Source organism: Convolutriloba macropyga, chromosome 5 (genome assembly GCF_964194025.1).
Source record: "Convolutriloba macropyga chromosome 5, txConMacr16.3, whole genome shotgun sequence".
NCBI lineage: Eukaryota > Metazoa > Xenacoelomorpha > Acoela > Convolutidae > Convolutriloba > Convolutriloba macropyga.
Genome location: NC_134472.1, coordinates 28,237,492 through 28,262,877, shown reverse-complemented (window position 1 = coordinate 28,262,877; position 25,386 = coordinate 28,237,492). Strand labels below are relative to the sequence as shown.

The 25,386-nt window shown below is 37.2% G+C and overlaps 2 protein-coding genes across 2 annotated transcripts in view; both read right to left on the bottom strand.

The window, feature by feature from the left end:
- Positions 1–17,755, bottom strand: part of LOC142339290 (uncharacterized) — a 30,036-nt gene extending 12,281 nt beyond the window's left edge. The window contains exon 1 of the mRNA XM_075389203.1: positions 17,741–17,755. The gene's annotated coding sequence lies outside the window, so the exon portion shown is untranslated. The remainder of the gene's footprint in view (positions 1–17,740) is intronic.
- The window catches only part of LOC142339291 (mitochondrial import receptor subunit TOM20 homolog), a 51,823-nt gene extending 28,860 nt beyond the window's left edge, over positions 1–22,963 (bottom strand). The window contains exon 1 of the mRNA XM_075389205.1: positions 22,942–22,963. The gene's annotated coding sequence lies outside the window, so the exon portion shown is untranslated. The remainder of the gene's footprint in view (positions 1–22,941) is intronic.
- Positions 22,964–25,386: the final 2,423 nt, after the last annotated feature.

Below are 25,386 nucleotides of genomic sequence, written 5' to 3'. Positions count from 1 at the left end.
CAAAAAAAGTCAATTAAATACCCCTCCCCTTATAGGGTAGCCGTACATCTAGGGGGCGGCAAGTCAACTCCTATATGCATTTTTAAATTCTGACATCAGTCAACATCGAATTAGCATCAAATGCAAATTATAACGAACAGCATGTAGAAAATTGATAAATACACTCGAGATTTATAAAGGGGTTGATTGAAGGGACAAAGAAAAGCACCAAAGGTGAGAAACACTGCGCTTCCAGACTAGCAATCTCCCCTCCTCAACAATGGTTGCAATCGATGTGTCAACAGTCGCGCTTCGCCTGAGCGTCCGAGATCCGTGGACGCATATTACTGAGCTTCGCAATAGATCAACGCTTATCTTGGTTCTTATGCATGCAATGATGTCAGCTTAGAACTCCTCAATTTAAGCAGGAGTCTTCAATTTAAGATAGTACATTCAAGGATACATACGTATCCATTTTCAGACGTAAAGGGATCTTACAAACATTTCACCCCAACGCCAAAAGTCATAGCCTAATTGACAATTCAGCAAAAATTACTGTTGAAATCAATAAAAAAATTATTTGGTAATATTCACCCAACAAATCGCCAATCGTTCATCACAATAAAAAGACACTCATTGAAAACATTAACTTACTCAGATTATCAATTTTGAACCCAAAATTCAATAAAAAAAAGATGGTATGATCCACGCAATTTATGGAAGAGTGATCCCCCTATTTTGTTGTTGTTGTTGGGGATTTACAGCTGTGCTGAAGGGTCTAAAGTCCCAGTCATCAAATTACAATAATGTCCAATAGTTTCTACAGTTTTGACAATCGCAGAACAATTACCAAGTGCAAATATTTCGCTCAGAAAATTTCTTCTCGAAAAAATTCCACATTGTACGTAATATTCGGTTTTTCAGTCCAGATGGTTCCCTTAAGTTTATTAAATTTTCTAGGCGGTTTGCAATTCGACAGGTTTTAAAGGTGAATTCGCTGCGCGCTTTCTCTGTTCGAGATTTTGAATTTCGTTGTTCCTTGTTTCTTTCGTATGTACTTCTGGTAGCTCGATGCCGCTATTCTCTTCATTCAAAGCTTTTGAAACCAGCAATAGATCGTTAAGTTGGATAAACATTGGCAATGGCAATATGTTTAATAGTCGAAGCTGGCTTTTGTATTCTGTATCTTCATTTCCCGTTATCCATTTGACTACCTTTTTTTGAAACTTTTCCAGAATTTGAATTTCAGTTCTTCCTGCAGTCAAGCACGTGAAATCATACAGCAATACCGGCAAAATTCAGGACTTATATAATCCCAATTTCACAATTGTGTTTACTTTAGTTGCAACATTTCGCTTAAGCATGTACAGAACTTTATTTTCTTTCTTCATTCTTTCTTCAATATGTTGTTTCCACGATACATCAGCCGCAACATGAATACCAAGATCTTTGACAGTCGTGGATTTCGCCAAATCTTTTCCCATCAATTTGTACTGTTCGTTTCTACCTCTGAAATTCAGATACGCACACTTGTCTATTGCCAGCTCCATTTTATTTTGGATTATCCAGTTCTCAATCCCATGTAGATCATCTTGGACTTCCCAGTAGCTTCTTTGTACAGCCAAAATTTTAAGATCATCAGCGAAGATAAAGGGCTCAGAAAACATCAGGACATCTGGAAGATCGTTAATAAATATACAGAACAGTATAGGGCCTAGGAGTGACCCCTGTGGTACCCCGCTTGTTATATCGAGTATCTTCGAACTGGTATTGTCCACACGCACATATTGTCGTCGATCAATCAAGTAGTCGATTAAAATTTCGAGCAAACATCCTCCAGCTCCAATGTCAATCAATTTTTGAATTAACTCATAACGTGGTACTTTGTCAAAAGCTTTGGAGAAGTCTGTAGAAAGCAATAATCTCTGATTGAGGGTCCCACAGCAGCGTATTTAATCTTACCGCAAAAACGCACTGCTTTTTAAACTTACACGAATATGATAGTAAAAGAAGCGTTAAATTATTACTACTAATTAGATGTCTATCATTCTTTCCCACAGAACACTACAGGTACTATGAACCTCAGTAGTGTCCGAAGCATATGAGAAACGGGTAAGGAGTCCGCAACTTATCTTCATTCGAATGCTTGCTAATGTGTCCGAATATCTGTTGTAGATTTTTTGCTACTTTTTTATAATGCGTGCGCGATTTCCCATGCAGAAAAAACCCCAAAAAGAGTACGGGTGTACTACTTTATTCACTTTCCCAAAAAATGAGCTGTTATTTTAGGATCTCGAAGCCAGGTGATGTTAGTAGGCTACCTCAGCTTCTTTCCGGCTGTGAACGTGGCCACATGATTGAATTTTTCAGCTCGAAGAACATTCTACTGAATCTAGACCCCACGAGCATTATTCTTGGATGTCAAATCGAGCGTTATCATCAGTGCTAGTAGCTTTCTAGTCAAAGACTTTGCCTTCTATTATCTGAAATGCCGGCTAAAATTGGACGTCTTCGAGAACAAGTCTCGAATTTGGATGTGCCACATGTAGCTATAACCCCCTTTTCAAAGTGGAGAGCTTGCGTTAGAATTTTTCACCGATCAGTCGATAGATTTTGCTGGCTTAAAAATTGTACCAAATTCACAAACATCACAAATTCCGATTTTATCATTGTGAAAAGTTAGTTAGCTACTTCGAAACTCCTTCTTCTCCTGCCAATCCGCCATTGTGGCGTTTGTCCTCTGGAAAGGTACGGAAGAGCTCTTTTCTTCTACCAACCTCTTAATTTGCGCGTTGCGTTCGTTTTGGTAATTCCTTTCTTGTATGAGTTGGATATGCGTGAAATCTTAATTTCCAAATTGCTCGACTGCGGCGAGTGATGCGGCGTTGCATTCCATTGGCACCCTGACGTTGAGTCCTACCTCCCGATTCAGGAGGAGTGAATACAATTGCGCGACAGCCAGTCAAGAACGATCATAGCAAAAGTTTTTCAATACTTGTCTCTGCGTCTCAGAAAACTTTGTTAGTGTTAAGGGTAATGCAAGCACTAAACTCAAGTTTTTTGTACAAATCTCGTGACAATTCAGTGTCATTTTGCGACAATGTTTAGGCAATTTTTCTTAGTGCATAGGTTTTTAAACAGATATAAATTGTTCACAATATTTTTGCTAGTAAGGATGCACGAGACCCTTTAGTTCCACGGATCGATCCTGAAACATAATAATCTTCTACAATATTGACATCCGCTGCATGTCCAATGTATGTGGACTACGCAAAATGACAAGCAGTACACAATCTTACGGAAGCTGAAACGTTGAGCCAAACGAAGCATCAGATAACCATCAATGAAATTGAACTTATCCTGAAGGGAACTGGGCCGTCGAAAGAATTTGAGCCGATAAACTTTCACCCATCATGCTGAAGAAACTGGGAAGCAATGCACCCTAACACATAGCTGGAATCTTCAGTCTCATTCTAGAAACTGGAATAGTTCCTAGCATATGGAAGACGGGAAGGATGATCCCACTGCTAAAACCGGGCCAAACCTGCTAAGAGCTATTGCCCAGTATCAGTATTGTAACCAATGCTAAAAACGCTAGAGGCATATCTTCTTCCGGACCTCCAGAAAAACCTCACCATTGCCGATCACCAACAAACACAGATCAACGACCATCATGCATATGGCGATCGATAATCATATAATTGATGGACTAATCAAAGATAAGCCTCCACACCGCACTATGTTGGTTGCGTTGGACATGCGGGCCGCATTCAACACAGTGAACACCAACACCATCCTTGAGAAGATATGCCAGTTAACCCAATCTCCAATGAAAAAACGATGGCTTTGTGCGTATCTCAAAGGCAGACAGACATACACAGAATTCCGCAACGCTTTTAACTACAGAAAAGTTAGATCAGGTGTGCCGCAGAAAGGAGTGCTCTCACCAATTCTGTTTAATGCTTACATGCCACGTCTCCCAACCCCGCCAGTACAAATAAACATTACATATGCTGACGATTGCACGGTATATGCTTCTGGACCCGACGTACTCACGATATGCTGCTATCTCAAAAACTACTTGCAGCAGCTACAGAATTGGTTTCAGGAGAATAGTTTGGAACTCTCAACGGGGAAGTCGTCGCCGACACTCTTCACCACAAGCACAAAAGAAGTCGCTATGGAAATGCACGTCACAATAGAAGGAGCCAAAGTATCAACCAAGAAAAACCCAAAGATTCTTGGCGTGACATTTGATTCAATGCACATATTCAAGGATCATGTCACGAGGATTCAACAGAACCTGCGTGAGAAGAATAAAAAGCTACCAGCACTGACTGGCTCAACGTAGGGAAAAGACAAATAACTGCTAACCACCACGCACAAAGGAATCTGACGTCCAGTCTTAAGTTACGTGGCCCGAGTATGGACGCCAGAACTGACAGATACAAACCGGATAAAATTTCAAGCAAGCCAAAGTTTGGGCCTCAGGACCATAACCGGCCATGTGTAGATGAGTCATCAGGACGAATTACACAGGGAAACCAAAATCATCCCGGTTAAAAATCATAACAATTTACTCTCGCAGCCTTTTCTTCCAAAGCCATACAAGAAAGAACGCCCGAACAACACGATGTATCAGAAACAGGAACCTGCTCAAGATGTGCTTTGCCAAACAAGTGACAGAACTTGTTAACGTAGATGACAAGAAATGGTTTAAAAAAAAGAGGGCTGATCAGTTCTAAAACCAGATCAGTCAGAAGCACAATCGAAGAGTATCTGCCGAAAAAAGTCCTGTCAGCCGCGCCAACAGAGGTCTCAACAGAAGAAGCGAACCTACCCAGAGGAACGAAATCGACGTTGGCACAGCTACTTAGGGGTACTCCAGGCACCTGAGAAGCGAAATCAGCAGAGTCAAAGACGACACTAGCGATGCCTGCCCGGGCTGCGGTTCCTCGCGTGATAACACAGAACATCTTTTCAGATGCCCAAGGAAACCTGCCACTCTTGATGTCCGGTCATTTTGGGATAAACCGGTTGCAGCAGCCAGGTCTCGCGGTTTATAAAGAAGAATTAATTCTTCACTCCCCTACGGCTAAATTAAAAACCTCCGCTATTCTGAAACTTTCATGTGCTCTGGAATTATCAATTCTGTGATATTCATCAGTCACCCAAAACGCTTACTGTCATCGAATAAATCCTCGAAGAACTGCAGTTGTTTCTTCAAAGCGCCTAACGCACTGCCGTCATACATGTACTATTTTTGATATATTTTCGATTTGAAAGATGGGAGCAAAAGTGGTTTTAGGTAGGAGGAAACAAACGCAGGACTAGTATGGTTCAATAATGTGTGAATGATAGATTACTAATAGTCGAGGAGAAAACTGTGTGTTCTTTGAGCACAATCTCAGATCCAGTAAGAAAAACCGTGGAAGTTCCAAGCAAAAAAGTATAAGTTTTAGAAAGAGTCATCGCAGAGCCGCCTAGTAGTAGTAGTTGGTCAGGATTTAGAGAAAACTCTTGGGTTTCTACCCAGTTTACAGTTCAGATCAGTTTTATTTGGTTTAGAATGTTGCAGTTTCCACATGGGCAAATCCCTCTCAATGTGCATTTGTTCTCCTCCACATTAAGATTTGTGGAAAAATTCCAGCATATTTTCTGTAGAGTTATTTTGTATAGGGTCTTTCCATAATCATTCGCAACCCAAGAAACGTAGCTGAAAAGCAATTTCGTTCTTATTATAAGTTATCGATACTTTTGTTGATTCTCGCTTTTGTGATTCGTTATTAACCCCGTTCAATCTGACGTGTTGTTTCCACTGCTTCTTCAATATCGTTAATATCTACATAGTAAATATCTACATAGTAAATATCGTTAATATCTACATAGTATACATAGTTAATATCTTAAATAGTTTCATATTAATGTATGCTTGAACAATGGCATCAAGGAATCAAAGAGTTAACTCTACTAAGACATCAGTCAAATGCGGCCAATGCAAGAAAGGAGTCGAAGAGGATGACGGTTCTGCGATTGGGTGCGAAAGTTGTCAACTTTGGTTTCACGGTACCTGTGCTCACCTCTCCGAGGAGGAAGTTAAATGGCTTGGAGCTAAACGCAACTGTGTGTGGCTTTGTGATTCGTGTGTCGAGCAGAATGACAACATCTTCACTTCTTCAAAAACCGAAGCTAAGTTGAATGGCTTATTTGATTCTTTAAGTAACAAGTTTACATCATCAATTGCAGAACTAGTTCCTAAAGCTGTTAAAGAGTCTGTTACTAGTCATTTGTACGATGACGTCAAGAAAGCTGTTAATGACACCTTACCATCCTACGCTGACATTAGTTCAGGTCGCTCAAACGCTCAGTACAAAAATCCTGATCTGCAGTTTATTATAAATGGTGTTACTGAATCTGAAGACTCGTACTTGAAGCAAATCGAGAAGGACTCGATGGAAGTCAAAAACATAATATCGCATATTGGGTTAGCTTGCGACGGCAATGTAACAGGTGTTAGACGACTTGGCAAAAAAGTCAATCCCCTGAACAAACAAAAGCAAAACTGCCGTCCTATACTTATAACAACCTCCAATCCCCTTTTCCTTCAGAATTGCTTTGCTAGAAGTCACTACCTGCAAAATTTTGTAAAACCTGTATACATAAAGAAGTTTCTGACATCCAGTGAAAGACAGAAGGAGAAAGATGTCCTCGGGAAACGCTTCCATATGATTCATCGGGAAGGAAAAAATAAAGAAGACTTTCGGATAAAGAATTTAAAACTTCTTTATCAAGGGCGTGAAGTCGAAATGAGCAGTGATTGACTAACAGAAGCCAACTGCTTGCTTCGCAATTGTCAATCAATTTGCAGCTTGGATAAACGTCAAGAATTGGTTAGAATAATGACAACAGCATCAATTTCGTTAATATTTTTAACTGAAACATGGCTCTCTGAAAGCATTTCTGATTCAGAAATATTACTCGGATCTAATTTCAATGTTGTGGCACGTTCCGATCGCAGCAAATGGGAACACGGAGGTGTTCTCATTGCTGCTTCTAATTCCATCCAAACACAAATAATTGATTTTAAATTACCACAATATCCTTTCTCTGTTGCGTGTGGTCTTCTAGATAGCATACCGTCGTTTTTCATATTGATATACAAACCCCCAGTCGGATCTCCATTTCACTTCAACATCGAATTGCTCACTGATTGCCTAAATGAATACCTTGCGAAAATCAAATGTTTAGTCAGCAACTATTCGCCTACAACAACAGTTAATATTTATGTGCTCGGTGATTTTAATCTTCCCGGTATCAATTGGGAAACACTTACATCGATTAATTCTCAGGAAGTTGAATTTTTAGATTTACTTGACGAACTTAATTTGAATCAATTTGTTAGCGGTCCCACACACAAAGGTCACAACACGTTGGATCTTATCTTGTCTAATGTGGATCAATTACCTGTTACTATTGGAACCAAACTTTTTTCCGATCATTACCCGATCTTCTTTTCTTGTAACTTCGATCTGATTGATGCTAAATTTAAATCAGGTTTTTCACGCTCGTCATTCAATGAGCAAGCTTTCAACTTTTATCTTTCTGACTTGTTCAAGTTTTTAAGTTTCAACGATATCAAGACTTTGGACTATCCTGAGCACTGGTATTTTTATCTGCATGAAAGTTTTAGTCAAAGTGTTAAGATGAAAAGAGCTAAGCGACGTAATGCGCCAATATTTTTCAGCTCGCATACAATGCATCTTCTGAATCAGAAAGAGACTAACCTCCGTAAGCCTACAAAAGACTGGACACTTCTGCTCTCACTAAAACAAAGAGAACTTGATAAATCACTTAAGGAGTCGATTGAATTGGACAAGCAAACTTTCATTGAAAAATTCAACCTATCATGTTCTTCTCACTGTTTTAGGCTGCTGAGAACACTTGGCTTCAGTAAGTCTTTACCTTCTGTTATGTCCTATAGCGGAGTTTCTCTGTCCTCTAGCTCCGAGATCGCAAATGGTTTTAATACGTTCTTTGCTTCCGATTTTTCTCCCAAAATTAAATACGACGTGCCAGCATCTTATGAATTTTTGCCAGAGTTGTGTATAGACAACGTAACGGTTTCAGAAACGGAGATAAGAACCTTATTATTGCGCTGTGATTATTCGAGCTCTATGGGTGCTGATAATATTCCCTCATTCGTTCTCCGTTAGTGTGCAACTATTTTATCTCCAGCAGTTCAACAACTCTTTTACTGGGTTACCAGAAATTGCACCTGGCCTTCGTTGTGGAAGGTATCGTATATTACGCCCTTACATAAAACGGGACCACTGAACTTGGTTGAGAACTATCGTCCAATAAGTATTTTATGTAAACTTTCGTTGGTATTCGAACGTATTTTGTTTGATTTTATTTATCCAAAGGTGAAGTTTTTAATTTGCAAACATCAACACGGATTCATGAAATTAAGGAGCACTGTAACTCAAATAATTGATTACTTAGATATTGTTTATGAATCTTAAGACATAAGCTCTCTTGCACTTTTAGTTTATTTTGACATCAGGAAGGCCTTTGACACTGTTCCTCATCACTTATTGCTATCTAAACATCAAGTTCTTGGCTTCTGTCCTGGTTTTTTGTTACTTTTTGAGTCTTATCTTTCTGATCGCTTACAGTGCGTCAAAGTGAATGAAACTTTCTCTTCTTTCTGTAATGTGACATCTGGTGTACTACAAGGCAGTGTCATCGGACCACTTCTTTTTCTGTTATTTATCAATGATATGCCAAATGTAATCTCACACGGACCGTAATTTCTGTACGCTGATGATTTGAAAATTTTCACATGCTGCGAGTTACAACTTATACAACAGGACCTTAACGCCTTACAGCAGTGGTCAGTTTCAAATGGCTTGAATTTTCATCCGTCCAAATGTAAAATTTTATCTTTCAATTTTGACCGTTCGCAAGTATTAAAACTTGGCGAGACAGAACTGGATTATATTGACTATATTGAAGACCTTGGCTTCACCATATCGATTAATTTGAGCTGGCAACGTCATATTGATACAAAATTAGCTAAATGCAAAAAGATTTTCTATTTCATAAAGAGAAACGTGCCTTTCACGATATCAGCAAGGAGGAAACTTTTATTGTATCAAAGCCTCGTCCTCTCCATCTTTCTTTATGGTTGTTCTGTATGGCAGCCTTCCATAACCTATATGCGCAAGCTGGAGAAATTTCAATCAAGAGTTTTCAGATGGATTAATTCTGATCGCGATTATGTTTCTAAACTTCAAAGATTTTCTTTCTTACCAGTTTGCTACCAGAAGATTGAGTCGGACATGGTCCTGCTTTGGAAAATGATCAATAAACAAGCCGAGGTGGAGAGTGAAACACAAAGTAGTTCTTTCAACACAAGGTCATCGACTCTTGGATTGTTTAGCGTGCCTAAAACGCAGAAGTTCTGCTCCGAAGATAACTTTTTTGTCAGGGCCACCAGATGTGCAAATGAACTGCTAAAGCTAAATGTTATTAAATTCGATATGCCGCTGGGCATATTTCGTACTAAATTACATATTTTTCTAGTTTAAAAACTTACTCATTTTAACATTGATATCTCTTGTTCTTATTTTGTAAAATGTTTTTGTAAAAATTGTCGCTCTTAATTTCTCCTGATGCCTGGACTAAATGATCTCCTCACTCCTGTTTTGGAATTGAGTCTTTTACTACTACTACTACTACTACTACTACTACTACTACTACTACTACTAATCCCCTCGAATAAGGCATAATAGAAATAAAAGACAATGCATTTCTACATAGATTTTAAGGTCACTAAGTGATCCCGGTGGCTCTGGTTTGATTTATGTGTCCATTTTGTTGCATTGTGTTGTTTTTTTTTCAAATTCGTGGATATTACTTCTACATTGTAGCTACGTTTGAGAGGCCGAGACGTACAGCATGTCCAGTGTACGCATTTAGTTTCACTTTCCAAACACATGAGGTTCCAAAATTACGTTTTATTCGACAGTGCGCTCATAGGACTAATGAGGCTAGTTTCATTTCAATTTAATTTTTGCTGTATAATGAGTCCCAAATCACGTTGAGACTTGAATGATTCAAGATATTTCTACCCCTTTTTGCCTTCGCGTTGATGCTCCCTTTTATGTTAAATATATGAGATTTCTCTGAATTTAATTTCTTTTTTTTAGACTCAAGCCCTTTCTGAATAACTTTTGTTGCCTTATTCATATCAATTTGGATGCGCGCTATCACTTAGCACTCGATAATGCGCGCTAAAGTCATCAGAGTAACCGCAGCTTTCTACTTCTTGAATAAAATTGGGCAGGTCATTGATGAACAGCAGGAGAAATTGAAGTGGCCCCTAGAATTGAACCTTGGGGTACACTGATTGTGACTTTTTTGAGGGAAGATTTTTGGCCATTTTTTTGAAAAATTTGCTTTCTGTTTGATGGATAAGACTTTTTTAGTCCCCATATTCTTCCACCGATTCCTAGAAATTTCAATTTTTAAATTAAGACGATATGCAAAACAGTGTCAAAATAATCGAAATCAAGGTACAAAACATTTAATTCTCTAGTTGCTTCAAGGTCGTTGTATTCAAAAATGTGATAGGGGAAAGTTTTTATTTGAAATGTTGCAGATCGTCGCTTCCTAAAACCGTGCTGACTTGGGTGCAACTTTTTTTCAAAAAAAAGTAAATTTTGTCAAAAATTAGTTTTTCGAAAGCTTTTGAGCTACAGCAAAGAGGACCTTTTGTCCGATTAAAATGTAACAACAGCTTTACTATCTTATTTAAAGATTGGCGTTACCTGGCTGATTTTCCAATATGTAGGAAACCATTGTTTGTTTATACATGTCTGGAAGAGTAATTTTATTGATTTACACAAAGTTTTGTGGTATTTCTTTAAAACGAGGTTCCCATTTCGATCCAGTCCGGTGTTTGGATTTAGATCACAAAAAAAACTGCTGATTTGATCTTTGCTACAAGTCAGTTTATTAAAACTTCCAATAGTATTCGTAGTTGTTACTTATTCACACTTGCTAAATACTGAAAAAAATTACTGATTGAATAGTTCTGCCTTTTCTTTCATTAGCTTATCTAGCTTTTTCAATTTATTCAATTTGCTTAGAAGCCAATTAATTTGTTTTTTGAGTGTATCAGTCTTTTAATTAAATCTGATTGAAAACTTGAAATCCACAGAGCCAGATTAGCTTGGTGTTTGATTATCCTCGAAAAGTTTTTGTCAATTTTTCCCCATAAACATTTGTACCATTGGAGCAATAGTTGGACAACATTGCTGTAGCAAAAAAGTAAAAACTGTTCTTGTTCAAAAAATTCATTTAATTTCTAGTTGCATCCTTTGAAGGCATACATGGTGGGTTTTGTTACAGACAATGTTTCAATTTTGGACGATTCAATTTTTGTTTCCATTGACTTGTGGTCGGAAAATTGTTTGTTGTTCTTGAAAAGATCTATCACTAACTTTTTTTGATAGTCACTATCAATAACTTTTCTTGATAATCAGATTTTTTTACAGAGGACTAAATCATGTTTGTCAATAGAAAAATTACTCAAATTAGGATCAATTAGTTTTCCTGATAGCTCTTTTTGTAATCAATTTTTTTTGACAAAATAGAGGGCCCGTTTGTTTGTCATTAGAAGTGTGGCAGATCGTCGCTTCCTAAAACAGTACTGAGTTGGGTGGAACTTTATTTCAAAAAAATAGTAAATTTTGTCAAAAATTGATTTTTTGAAAGCTTTTGAGGTACAGCAAAGGGGACTTTTTGTCCAATTAACATGTAGCACCAGCCTTACTACCTTCTTTAAAGATTGGCCTTACCTGTCTTATTTTCCAATATGTAGGAAACCACTGCTTTTTTATACATGTCTGGAAGAATATTTTCATTGATTTACACAAAGTTTTGTGGTATTTCTTTAAAATGAGGTTCCCATTTCGATCTGGTTTGGTGTTTGGATTTAGATCACAAAAGATTGCTGATTTGATCGTCGCTACATATCAGCTTATTTAAACTTTCATTAGTTTTCGTAGTTGTTACTTTTTCACACTTACAAAATACTGAAACGAAATACCGATTGAATAGTTCTGCCTTTTCTTTGTCAACGGACGTCTGCTTGTTATTTAATTTCCCTGTTGGTGGTATCAAGGCAGTCTTCCCGTTGCACATCAGATAATCTTACAAATCTTTCTCTCTTCAAAAAGTCATTGTTACTTGACTGTTTGATTAGCTTATCTAGCTTTTTCAATTTATTCAGTTTGCTTAGAAGCCACTCAATTTGTTTTTTGAGTGTTTTCAATCTTTTAATTAAATTTGATGTAAAACTTGAAATCCACAGAGCCAGATTAGCTTGGTGTTTGATTATCCTCAAAAAATTGTTGTAAATTTTTCCCCATAAACATTTGTACCATTGGAGCAACAGTTGGACAACAATGCTGTAGCAAAAAGTTAAAAACTGTTCTTGTTCAAAGAATTCATTAAATTTTTCCTTAATTGGTTCCATTGAAGGCATAAATTTTGTTACAGATAATGTTTCAAGTTTGGACCATTCATTTATTGTTTCCATTGACTTGTGCTCAGAAAATTGTTTGTTGTTCTGGAAAAGATCTATCATTAACTTTTTTGGTAGTCACCGTCCAAAACTTTTCTTGATAATCAGATTTTTTTAAGAAAAGACTACATCATGTGGGTCATTAGAAAATTTACTGAAATTAGGATCAATTAGTTTTCCTAATAGCTCTTTTTTGTAATCAATTTTTGACAAAAAAGGGGGCCAGTTTGTTTGTGAAAAATTTATGCCAACCGTTATCATCACAACGGTTTTCAACTGCTAAATCATGAACTAAAAGAAGGAGCTGCTACATTTAATTTCATTTCCAATGATAGGGCTAGAGTGCGGTGCGTTGTATATTTTGCATATAACGATATCTTATCCTGTTATTGTCACAAATTTTATGCTAAGGAAGTCCGGTTTTTTATTTCTTAACTCTATATATTGGTGAGGAATGTTCAATTTGACGGCGATGAGAACACCACCATGTTCAATTTTTCGGTCTTCAGAAAAATTTCAATCGTTTCTAAATCAAGTAATTATGAAGAAAAAGTGCTGACGACGGTATATCTTGCGCTAGCCAAGTCTCAGTTATACTGTTGAGATCAAAATCATAAGTGTTGACACCATAAGCAAACTTGGTTCTTCTATTTAAATCAAGGAGACTTCTAGCGTTGAAAATTAAGATTGAGATTGTTGTTTGTTAAAATCCGTTTAGACCATATTCTGAGCGGCTTGAATAATTCCCAATTTCATAAATGAAAATTTTTTTGAAGAGGAGTCACAATTTCTTTTCAAACACCTCTAGAGTAAGATTACGAACTCTTATCTCTTTGGAGGTTACTTTGCTTTCAGAGCTCTTTATTAACTCTTGGCTTTTCGAGACTTTTGTTTTGCTTTTTTTGCTTCCGTGCTTTTGAGCTCTGGGCTTATCAAGACCGCGTTCTTGTACCCGTTGTAGCCTTTTGACATAAAGGCAGCTCGTAGGATGAGATCACGTCTGTTCAGTAAAAAGGATTTTCAGTATTAATCAACAAAGTTTCCGGAAAAGCTTTGTTATGATCGTGCTCTCCAAGCCTCTGTGTTTGACAAGTTATCTGTCCTCTATAATCAAAAATCGAATTAGAGCGTCAACCTCAGCAATGTCAGCGTGTAGCCTGTCACCAGCGAAGGCAGTTTCTGCTTTTTTGGGATACCTCTAATGCATACTACCAAAACAAATTTCTCAGGAACTGATACCGATGTTCCAGTTTTACCGCACCAAGCAATGGTGTGTATGTTTTTGTGTCTTCTTTTACCGTTTTCACTTCCGTTTGTACATTAGCCAAATTATTATATGATTTTTCATTTTTCTCAGCAAGCAATTTCTTTTGCACTTGAAGCTTTTCCAATTCCTCATTGGTTTTTCTTGAAATGAATTTAGTTTTTTAGTTTTTTTCCAATTCAGGTTTTCATTTTTTGATACCATTTTGTATAAAATATTGCTGTTTCGTTTTACGATTGTTGCAGATGTATTGATACTATATTTGAATTTTACTAGGACATGATTACATTTCTTACCAAACTCAGTACACTCCACTGTTAAGTGCAGCGTTTTGTTACAGATACATCATAAGAACTTGATGTCTGTTTTTTTCTCGCGACGTGCACCTGGCACAACTGTCTCTAGTCATTTCAGTTTTCACCTGCGAGTATTTGTGGCTATTTGGACTTTACAATCAGATTTGAGGCAAAAATTATGAAATATTGGCCTTCGAACTGCTTTTAAATGCCCAAGTGATAAAGATATGCGGCACCGTATTGAGCTGAAAAAAAAATTTTAAGCGCAAACCAATATTGATTTCGTACCACATACAAAAACTACTACTACTGACTTAAGTTGTAAAGCAGCCACAAGAACACCGTCCAGAGCACACCATTTCAACAATATGACCACGTCGATCAATTGATCCTGAGAAATAAATATGCAGAAATTTTTTTCTGGACCTAACACAAACTGCCCGACAATTCTTTCGCGATATGGACCAAGACGTTACACAAAAGATACTCGCAATAAATTTTGTGGCAAACTCTTCTGTATTGCAACCCAGTGCCTTTGATTTTCTTTTCGATGAATTTGTTTATTGCTCTTACTTGCCGCTTATTATGAATTGAATCGCCACGGATTGAGATGCCAATGCTGTAACAGCGTTTACAGAGACTCTTCAAACTAAAAGCTGAGATTATAAGTAAATCAGCAACTTCCTTTGGTTCTTTTAATGAATGTTCTCCGTTTAAAAGAACGCTGTCACCAATGAATAAGGCTATTAAGTCGTATTTGTTCTTTGGAGGCAGGAAGTTGTCAACGTGTTTGATCACAGCTCCAGGTAATGAAAGAATGTTGAAGTTGGAGAATTCTAAGTCTCTTGCTTGTGAAACAGCAATGAGGAGGTTCTCTGCGGATGATGACTTGAATCTGTGATATCTCATGGGTGTGACGGCTTCACTCGCCTAAGCTAGGGACAGACGGGGCTGCGGAAAAGTCAGATACAAGTGAATCCTATCTTAGGCTTCGTATAATTTGACAAGTAATAATGTGTCAGTGTACCCTAGCTCAAGGGATCTGAAAAAATACAATTTGATTTACATTCGAGACCTATTTAAAAAGTTTATAACACAAAGTTTTCTTGATCGCGGGAAAAGTTTTCTTAATAAGTTTTCTTCATAAAATTTCATGATTGCAAAGCTAAAGTTGGTCGCAATACTAAATAATTAGTCGAGACAACACATTCTCAGCTACTCTTTTCACAAAATTGGGATTTGATACACTAAAAATCTGATGAATGAAAACCTAAGACTGCGGCAAAAAATCTTGACACCTTAGGTTGAGAGGTGACAAGCAAGCAAATCTAACGAAGAGAATCAATCGATAAATTGAATGTACAGAGAGGTTTAGGACCAGTTTTTTGAGATCTGCAGTCTCAAAAAACAGTACAGACAGACCAAAAAAAACTTTTGCCAATAATAATGAAACGTTATATTTTGATTAGTAATCTGTGCAAGCTACTGCTGACTCTATTAGCTGCTCTCAAACAACTTCCAGTAAGAGTGACACACATTCACTTGACCTTATCTTTTTGAATTTAAGTAAAGTCAATTTCAATATGAAGAACTTATTTTTGAGAGTGAGGTAAGTCACGTGTGAAAAAGAACTTAATCATTCGATTGAACAAATACTGGCTCTAATAAGAGTTAAAAATGTCGTCACACACGCACTTCAGTCAAAATTTTTTAATCAAACGAAGCAAAGAAAAAGCACATTTGAAGTAGTTGTGACGTCATATGATCAGCCAAGAGAAGGCCAATAATAACCCTAGCTATCGCAGTGAGGCTATTAATTAAATTGATTTAAAAAAGATACCATTTCAAACATTGCGTTCATCGTCAGGTTTACTTCAAAAAAATTCACAATTGAATAGATCTGTTTACAAAATTTTTGTTATACCTGGGCTTATAATGGTTGTTTTCTCGAACCTGTTGTAGCTTTTCGACTTAGAGACAGCTCGCAGGATGAGATTACGGCCTTTCAGTAAAAAGGATATTCAATAATATTGAAAAAAGGTCGCGGAAAAGTTTTGTTACGATCGTACTTTTCAAGCCTCTGTACTCTGAGAAGTTTCTGTCCCCTATTTTCAAAAATTGGAGAAAAGTCTCAACCTCAGCAATGTCAGCGTGTAGCTTGCGACTAGCGGAGACAGTTTCTTTTTTCGTGGATAACTCTAATGCATATTCCCAATGCAATTTCATCAGGAATTGACACCAATGTTTCAGGTTCTACCAGACCAAGCGATTGTTTGTATGTTTGTGTATCCTCTTTTACCGTTTTCATTTTCGTATGTCAATTTGTCAAAATAATATTTGACTTTTCAATTTCCTCAGTAAGTGATTTCATTTGCTCTTGAAGTTTTCTTTCAATTCAGCATTGCTTTTTTCTTGAAATGAATTTATTTTTTTTCCAATTTAGTCTTTCATTTTTCTATTCTATTTTGTCAAAAAATCTTGCAGTTTTGGTTTACAATTATTGCAGATGTGGATGACATCATTTTTGAGTTTTACCAGAACATCAACACATTTCTTATTAACTTAACTCAGTACGTTCCACAGTTAAGTGCTGCGTTTTGTTACAGATAGAGCATACATATTTTCAGTCTGTTTTTACTCGCAACTTGCACATGGCACAACTGTCTCTAGTCATTTCAGTTTTCACCTGTGGTTACATGTGGCTATTCGGACTTTACAATGAGATTGGAGGCAAAAATTATAAAGTATTGGCCTTCGATCTGCTTGTAAATGCTCAAGTGATACAGATATGCGGCACCGTATTGAGCTTAAAATAACTGATATTACTTGAAAATACTCTTTGCTTCGTATTAAAGACAAAAACAACTACCACTACTGACTTAATTGGTGAAGCAGCTACAAAAACACAGTCCAGAGCACTCATTTTCAGCAAGATGACCGCGTCGATCGATTGATACTGAGAAATAATTGTGCAGAATTTTGTTTTTCAGAAGTGAACAGATACTGCACAATGACATTTTCGCTATATGGACCGAGTCGTCTCTCAAATGATACTCGCAATTTTATTTGTGTATTGCAGTAAAGCGCCTTTGATTTTCGTTTCGATGAATTAGTTTATTGCTCTTACTTGCCACTTATTATGGAAGGAATCTCCGCAGACTGAGATGACAATGATGTACCCGCGTTTACAAAGACTCTTCAAACTAGATACGACTTTCTTAGGTTTCTTATATGAATGTTCTACTCCGTTAAAAAGAACGTTGCCACCAATAATAACCCTATTAAGTCATACTTGTTCTTTGGAGACAGGAAGTTTTTAACGTGTTTGATTACAGCTCCAGGCAACGAAAGAATGTTGAAATTGGAGAATTGTAAGTCTCTGGTTTGTGAAACTACAATGAAGAGTTTCTTTGTGGATGATGACTTGAATCTGTGGTATCTCATGGGTGTCCGGCTTCACGCGTCTGAGCTAGGGACATACGGGGCTCTGGAAAAGTCAGATACCATTGAAACCCATCTGAGGCTTCGTATAAATTGACAAGTAATAATTTATCAGTGTACCCTAGCTCAAGTGATCTGAAAAAATACCATTTGATTTACATTCCAGACCTATTTAATAAGTTTTTCACAAAAAGTTTTCTCGATCGCGGGAAAAGTTTTCTTAACAAGTTTTCTTAATAAACTTTCTTTATTGCAGAGCTAAAGTTGGTTGCAACACTAAATATTGGGCCCAGACAACACATCCTCAGGCATTCTTTTCACTAAATTGTGATTCGATGCATTAATTATCTGTTGAATGAACCCCTAAGACGGCGGGCAAAAATCATGACTTCATGGCTTGAGAGATGACAAGCAAGCAATTCTAACGAACGGTTCACTCGATAAAAATGAATGTACATAGAGACCTCAAAAAGCAGTAAGGACCGACCAAAAAAGTTAATGCAATTTCAAAATTTGATCAAAGGATGATTTCAGGGTGGGCGAGCAAGTTCCTAGTTTTCTCGTGGTGAAATTGACTTGAATGTCACACAGTTTTTTTCCATATACTCGCAAAAGTTTGAGTTATGTTTTTCTGTATTGAACAAAAAACAGCGGTTGGAGCTCTATTATTGAGACTTTTAATTGTTTTGAGATTTAGTTCTTTTTTGAGGTAACCTTTTTTTGTGACTATTTCAACCAACGTCTCATTAACAATACCTGATGACCACGCAGTTGGATGCTGATATTTGGTCCTGATCTCTTAGTTTATCCTATGAGCTACAATTATTGATTGCCAATCAGTGGATGCATTGAAAATCGTATGTACAGCCCCTCGAATCACATTTTTTTGTTGTAACAAAAAAGAGCAACGGAGATTTAAAATTTTGCCGGTATCAGTAGATTTGCAATACCAATGGAAGCTAATTTTTCTTTCATCATTTACGTTTTTGTTCAAATCTAGGAGCGCCCGGTTTCCATAACCGTTGGGTATCTCAAAAATGAAATGTAAGTTTTTATGAGGAGAATTTGCGTATGCAAGGTACTCTAGACGAGTCCTCTTATAAATGCACACTATGTCATCAATATATCCCTTGAATAATTTTGATTCCTGTGTGTTTTTTGTCTACACAAGAGGAACAGATCCGTACAATTTCCTGCATATTTTTATACTCCGAGTCAGTAATACCTTGTCATTTCGCAAGAAAAATTTTTTCACATAAACCGCACTCGACTCCTCTCCCTCTGAAAGTAACGCGTTAGTTAAAAAATGAAGGTTTTCTCATGTCAGGAACTTTGTTCTCTCGTCCCTCATATGGTTTCTGATAGGATTTGTCAATAAATTTCTTCCACAAATTTGCCAAAACTGCAGCCAGCGAATCAACAACGGTTAAACGCCCAATCTTATGACAAGATCGGCAATCGTGTTAGACATAAGGTGGGCTTCGTGTTAAATAAAAGATTGGCATTCGTCTTAAGCCATTTTTGGTTTCATAAAAGATGTCTGAGATGTTTTTAAATGGAAATAAGTAGGAAGCCTTCAATCTTTTGAAACAACCAATAATAGGGATACTTGACGGTAATTTTCAGAATCAAAATTGGAAAACTTCTGAAACCTAACTTAGCATTAGACCGTTTGCATTTGTTTGGATCACGTTGAAGAAGTAACGGCTGAACATGGACCCCCACAGATCATTTGCTTTAATACTCACTAGTGGCGCGTCTTTATCAGTGCTAGTAATTTTGTGTATAAAAGACTCGCTTTGAGGAAACTCGAGCGTTGGCTCAACCTCGACATCCTATCAAAAGTTATGCATAACTTTAGCAAAGGTATCATAGATCCCATTATGTCTCATGTGTGTATGCCAACCCTTCGCACAGTGGAGAGTATGCGATAGGTAAAATTTTATCACAAGGAAAACCAATGGGTCTTTTTTGGCCTCGATAAGGTATCTATAGTAAAACCATTCTCTATATTCTGACTTTGTTAGGGAGAAACCTTATCGTGTAGATTGTAGAGCGTTGAGTTTGTTCGAGGCTCCTATTTACGATGCCACTTCTCCTACGTGGCGTTGCTCGGTCTGAAGTTTTTCCATAAAATCCTTCTTCCACGAGCCAAAATCATTGAGGTGTGCGGTTCGTTGGTCGTGATTATGCGTTGTTTTCTGATTATTTCATCCAACGTCTCATTAACAATACTGGAAGACCACTCAGTTGGATGCAGACATTTGGTCCAGATCTCTTAATTTATCCTGTCAGCTACAAAAAATGATTGCCAATAACTGGATGCATTGAAAATTGTATTTACAGTCCCATGAATCACATTTTTCTTTTGTTGTAACAAAAAAGAGTTACAGAGTTTTAGAATTAATACGGTACCAGTAGTTTTTCAATACCAATGGAAGCTAATTTTTATATCATCATTTCGGTTATTTTCAGGAACGCCTCGTTTCCATCACCGTTTGGTATCTCAATAATGAAATGTAAGTTGTTGAGAGGAGAATTTGCGTACTCAAGGAACTCTAGACCATTCCTCTTAACAATTCACACTTTGTCTTTAATACACCTCTTGAATAATTTTAGTTCCGGTTCGTTTGTTCTACACAATAGGAGCAGATTCGTACAATTTCCTGCATATTTTTAATCTCCGTGTCATTGATACTATGTCATTATGCAAGAAACAAGTTTTTACATGATCCGCACTCGACTCCTTTCCCTCAAAAAGTTAGCACGAAACCATATCGTGTAAATTGTAGAGCGGTGAGCTTGTTCGAGGCTCCTTTTTACGAAGCCAATTCTTATATGTGGCGTTGCTCGGTCTGAAGTTTTTCCATAAGATCCTTCTTTCGCGAGCCAATTTCATTGAGGTGTGTGGTTGGTTGGTCGTGCGTTATGAGTTCTAGGATTAGCGGAGCAATTGCCCATCTTCAAGAAGAGCACATGAGGTCAGCGATTCGGCGTACTCCGTTTCCTAATCTATGGGCTCATTGGTGTTAAGTCCGCCTTCCCGGCTGCGAAGCGAACACAATTTTGATGCAGTTTGAGACATTGGATGGTCGAAGGACGACAATAGTTTGTGGGTTTGAATGTTGGCTTCCACGTCTGTGTAGATATTGTGCTCGTTGCGTGTTTGGAAAATTCCATAAACAAATTTTTTTTTGTTGCGCGCACACTGTTAGGGATGCGTCAGCGTTCTGAGGGGATGTTTTTGCCACTTGACCTATTTTTTTAAACAAATTAGCATAGTTTCAGCTGTGGTTATATTATAGGATTCATAGGTCTTCTCATTTGCCATTACATATCCTAGAGCAGGGCAGCCGGCAACAATTTTTGTTCTGCCTACAAATTTTTGTTGTGGATATCAATTTAGTTCATTTAAACACTCCTTCAACCGCTAAATTTTGACAATAATAATTGAAAAAAGTTATGCGAAAAAATGGAGAGTTCCAGTTGACAAACGAACTTATTCCCCGGAAATTTAGGTCAACCAAAATTGTATTAGGCAGACTACTTACTTCTGAGAATCGGGGATAGGAAGGGCGGGTCACCATTTCTTTGGTTTTGCAATTTACCAATTTACATAGTACTCATTTTCTATTGCCTCGTAAACCGGGGTTTTGGTCTACGGAGATAGGTCGTAAACCGGGGTTTTTGTCTACGGGGATTAGTCAACATGCGTTGTATGGTTCCAGAGATTTTTCAGTTACTTTTTCATTTGCCAGACGAATAGCATTTTTAGCTACTGTTCCCGCTATGATTGCTGAAAAATCCTTAAAGCAAGTGAAAAATCGTCTCTATTGTGGCGTCTAAACCGGACGGTCCTTGGCTGTCTTGTGTCTTCCAACCTGCTTTTCTAACTGCCGACTCACCTATGTTTTCGAAGACTACGGTGTGATACTGGAATGATTCGTGGATAACTCTAATGCATATTCCCAATACAATTTCATCAGGAATTGACACCAATGTTTCAGGTTCTACCACAGCAAGCGATTGTTTGTATGTTTGTGTATCCTCTTTTACCGTTTTCATTTTCGTATGTCAATTTGTCAAAATAATATTTGACTTTTCAATTTCCTCAGTAAGTGATTTCATTTGCTCTTGAAGTTTTTTTTTCAATTCAGCATTGCTTTTTTCTTGAAATGGATTTATTTTTTTTTTCAATTTAGACTTTCATTTTTCTATTCTATTTTGTCCAAAACATCTTGCAGTTTTGGTTTACAATTATTGCAGATGTGGATGAAATCATTTTTGAGTTTTACCAGAACATCGACACATTTCTTATTAACTTAACTCAGTACGTTCCACAGTTAAGTGCTGCGTTTTGTTACAGATAGAGCATACATATTTTCAGTCTGTTTTTACTCGCAACTTGCACATGGCACAACTGTCTCTAGTCATTTTAGTTTTCACCTGTGGTTACTTGTGGCTATTCGGACTTTACAATGAGATTGGAGGCAAAAATTATAAAGTATTGGCCTTCGATCTGCTTGTAAATGCTCAAGTGATACAGATATGCGGCAACGTATTGAGCTTAAAATAACTGATATTACTTGAAAATACTCTTTGCTTCGTATTAAAGACAAGAACAACTACCACTACTGACTTAATGGGTGAAGCAGCTACAAAAACACAGTCCAGAGCACTCATTTTCAGCAAGATGACCGCGTCGATCGATTGATACTGAGAAATAATTGTGCAGAATTTTGTTTTTCAGAAGTGAACAGATACTGCACAATGACATCTTCGCTATATGGACCGAGTCGTCTCTCAAATGATACTCGCAATTTTATTTGTGTATTGCAGTAAAGTGCCTTTGATTTTCGTTTCGATGAATTAGTTTATTGCTCTTACTTGCCACTTATTATGGAAGGAATCTCCGCAGACTGAGATGACAATGACGTACCCGCGTTTACAAAGACTCTTCAAACTAGATGCGACTTTCTTGGGTTTCTTATATGAATGTTCTACTCCGTTAAAAAGAACGTTGCCACCAATAATAACCCTATTAAGTCATACTTGTTCTTTGGAGACAGGAAGTTTTTAACGTGTTTGATTACAGCTCCAGGCAACGAAAGAACGTTGAAATTGGAGAATTGTAAGTCTCTGGTTTGTGAAACTACAATGAAGAGTTTCTTTGTGGATGATGACTTGAATCTGTGGTTTCTCATGGGTGTCCGGCTTCACGCGTCTAAGCTAGGGACATACGGGGCTCTGGAAAAGTCAGATACCATTGAAACCCATCTGAGGCTTCGTATAAATTGACAAGTAATAATTTATCAGTGTACCCTAGCTCAAGTGATCTGAAAAAATACCATTTGATTTACATTCCAGACCTATTTAATAAGTTTATCACAAAAAGTTTTCTTGATCGCGGGAAAAGTTTTCTTAACAAGTTTTCTTAATAAACTTTCTTTATTGCAGAGCTAAAGTTGGTTGCAACACTAAATATTGGGCCCCGACAACACATCCTCAGGTATTCTTTCCACTAAATTGTGATTCGATGCATTAAATATCTGTTGAATGAACCCCTAAGACGGCGGGCAAAAATCATGACTTCATGGCTTGAGAGATGACAAGCAAGCAATTCTAACGAACGGTTCACTCGATAAAAATGAATGTACATAGAGACCTCAAAATCAGTAAGGACCGACCAAAAAAGTTACTTTTTTCATTAAAGGATATGATATTATATTTTGAATAAGAATCTGTGCAAGCTATTGCTGACTCTATTAGGTGCTCTCAGAAAACCTCAAGTAATAGTGACAAACTTTCACTTGACCTTATCTTTTTGAATTAATGTAAAGTCAATTTCAAAGTGAGGAACTTATTTTTGAGCGTAAATTAAGTCACGTGTGAACATAAACTTAATCAAGCGAATGAACAAAAAACTCGCTCCAATAGGAGTGAAAAATGGCGTCACACACGCACTTCAGTTAAAATTGCATGAAAAAATGATCAAAAAGCAGAATTGAAGTGGTTGTGACGTCATATGCTTGGCCAAAAAGAAGGCCTATAATAGCCCTAGCTATGGCAGTGCTGCTAATAATTAAATTGGTTTAAAAAACGAACAATTACAAACATTGTGTTCATCGTCCGGTTTACTTAAAAATGATTCTCAATCGAATAAAATTATTTACGAAGTATATGTACTAGTCTTTGACTCTATCGAATTCTACGAAACGAGTTGAAGTAAAACATATTTTTTGAAATTATTTACAATTAAAGTCACATTTACACATTATTTAAATAAAATACGCCGCAATATTTTCAAAATTAATTCCGGAGTTTTTAAAATTACCGGGAATTTTCTTTGTTTGAACTTTTCCGTTTGAACTAATACTCTAAGGTCGATTCCCGCCCCGGTGCTCGTCACGCGTATATAGTTATGCGCGTGACCTTACCGCCCCGCGACATTCATCAAGATGGTGCTATTCAATATTTTGAGATGCACCATAACATTTAACGAGGTGTTGTTCCACAGGGGAAGAGAAAGTTTATTTCGATGTTCAAAAATTCCATCGATAACAGGTCTGCTGGGTTGGCCAACATATGAGGATTTGCATCCATTACATGTAATTTTTTATACCACATGCAATTTCAAAATTTGATCAAAGGATGATTTCAGGGTGGGCGAGCAAGTTCCTAGTTTTCTCGTGGTGAAATTGACTTGAATGTCACACAGTTTTTTTACATATACTCGCAAAAGTTTGAGTTATGTTTTTCTGTATTGAACAAAAAACAGCGGTTGGAGCTCTATTATTGAGACTTTTAATTGTTTTGAGATTTAGTTCTTTTTTGAGGTAACCTTTTTTTGTGACTATTTCAACCAACGTCTCATTAACAATACCTGATGACCACGCAATTGGATGCTGATATTTGGTCCTGATCTCTTAGTTTATCCTATGAGCTACAATTATTGATTGCCAATCAGTGGATGCATTGAAAATCGTATGTACAGACCCTCGAATCACATTTTTTTGTTGTAACAAAAAAGAGCAACGGAGATTTAAAATTTTGCCGGTATCAGTAGATTTGCAATACCAATGGAAGCTAATCTTTCTTTCATCATTTACGTTTTTGTTCAAATCTAGGAGCGCCCGGTTTCCATAACCGTTGGGTATCTCAAAAATGAAATGTAAGTTTTTATGAGGAGAATTTGCGTATGCAAGGTACTCTAGACGAGTCCTCTTATAAATGCACACTATGTCATCAATATATCCCTTGAATAATTTTGATTCCTGTGTGTTTTTTGTCTACACAAGAGGAACAGATCCGTACAATTTCCTGCATATTTTTATACTCCGAGTCAGTAATACCTTGTCATTTCGCAAGAAAAATTTTTTCACATAAACAGCACTCGACTCCTCTCCCTCTGAAAGTAACGCGTTAGTTAAAAAATGAAGGTTTTCTCATGTCAGGAACTTTGTTCTCTCGTCCCTCATATGGTTTCTGATAGGATTTGTCAATAAATTTCTTCCACAAATTTGCCAAAGCTGCAGCCAGCGAAGCAACAACGGTTAAACGCCCAATCTTATGACAAGATCGGCAATCGTGTTAGACATAAGGTGGGCTTCGTGTTAAATAAAAGATTGGCATTCGTCTTAAGCCATTTTTGGTTTCATAAAAGATGTCTGAGATGTTTTTAAATGGAAATAAGTAGGAAGCCTTCAATCTTTTGAAACAGCCAATAATAGGGATACTTGACGGTAATTTTCAGAATCAAAATTGGAAAACTTCTGAAACCTAACTTAGCATTAGACCGTTTGCATTTGTTTGGA